General features: G+C 41.2%; 1 pseudogene; it reads left to right on the forward strand.

Moving 5' to 3' along the window:
- The first annotated feature begins 433 nt into the window (after positions 1 to 433).
- LOC123712201 lies at positions 434 to 1,312 on the forward strand (annotated as a pseudogene).
- The last annotated feature ends 395 nt before the right edge of the window (positions 1,313 to 1,707 follow it).

Raw genomic sequence — 1,707 nt, forward strand, 5'->3', positions numbered from 1 at the left:
CTCAATGCCAGAGGGCTCGCGAGTGCGTTGCCGGCCTTTTAAGAATTTGTACGATCTTTTCTTGAAGGTCTAAGTCGAATTGGTTCGGAAATACTTCAGTGGGCAGCTGGTTCCACATAGATCTAGAGACATTGTTCGATTCAGATAACACGTCTACGATTCTTCCAAAGATATTTATGAATATTTGTCTCGAGCATGGGTCTTATGGAGAAGGATTATGGAAAAATATTGCACAGTGGTTCCTAGATCTTTTCAGTGGAGTATGATAAACTCATTCAATACGGCATTGAAACACCCTGGCTGGGATAAAACGTTGCAGAAAATTAAGGACAGCTACTGGTTTAATAACATGAACACGAGTATTCGAAAATTTGTTGAGAACTGTGTAGTCTGTAGAACATTGAAAGGACCATTTGGTGTAATACAAGCTCAAATGCATCCGATCCAGAAACTAACGACTGCATTTCAAATTATCTACATGGACATAACTGGCAAATTGGGAACATCCGAAAACCAACAGCACGTTATTGTGACTATAGATGCTTTTACAAAATATGTAATTCTATATCACATAACCAACAAGGATTCTCACGGTACCTTGGCTGCACTGAAACGTGCGGTACACTTATTTGGTTCTCCAATACAAATCATAGTTGATGGTGGAAGAGAGTTTTTGAACGTTTGGTAGCTACAGTAGAGAACGCTCTAGTTATGATCAAAAATTATGAAACAGAGAATGGTACACGACACTTGAAGAACTCCAGTTGGCATTAAACTGCACTGCTCACCGCGTGACTTGGGTAGCTCTACTCACATTGCTTACTTAACGCAGACATTGTGTTCCTTCTCAGCTACTCACACTCGTAGATATTGACGAGCCGACAACTGATATTGAAGCGCTTACTAATCATGTTCATCAAAAGATGACACATAATGCAGAGCGGGACAAGCTACGATTTGATTCAAGAAAAGCAAAAATCTATAATTTTCAGCGTGGAGACTATGTTCTTATTAAAAATAATCCACGTAACCAAACCTCGTTGAATTTAAAATTTAGTGAGCCGATCGAGACAACATGAATTCTGATCGCTATCTAGTCAAAAGGGTAGTGGGTGCAGGACGTCCAAGAAAGGTTGCTCATGATCAACTTCGCAGAGCACCTCAACCTGGTGAACAGATAACCGTATCAGCGGAAGATGACGACACTTCATCATCGGCCAATGAGCCCGTGCCATCTACTTCACGAGCCAATATAGGCGAACAAGAAGCCCAGGGATCAACTCATTCAAAGTTAAGGGTACGTTTTATTTAAAATTCTAAAAAAACACACATACATTACACGTCACAATAAAGTACCACAGTGTACGCGACTAAGTACCACAGTGTACACAGTAACCGAGTACCACAGTGTACGTAACAACTAAGTATCATAGTGCACGCAACAACTAAGTATCATAGTGTACGCAACAACTAAGTATCATAGTGTACGCAACAATTACGTACCATAGTTAATCATCAGTAAGACATTGAGAACACGGCTAGTGAAGAGCGCGCACTGCCGGTCAGAATGGTCGTATCGGCGCAAATCAAAATGCAACAGTAGCAAAACAAGTATGAGTCAATGTGCACGTGCTCCAAACGATGTAAACAAGTGACGCACGGCGCCCGTCCCACCACATCGCCTATAAAACGAGTAACTGGAATTTA

Source organism: Pieris brassicae, chromosome 7, assembly GCF_905147105.1.
Source record: "Pieris brassicae chromosome 7, ilPieBrab1.1, whole genome shotgun sequence".
In the NCBI taxonomy this organism is placed as follows: Eukaryota; Metazoa; Arthropoda; class Insecta; order Lepidoptera; family Pieridae; genus Pieris; species Pieris brassicae.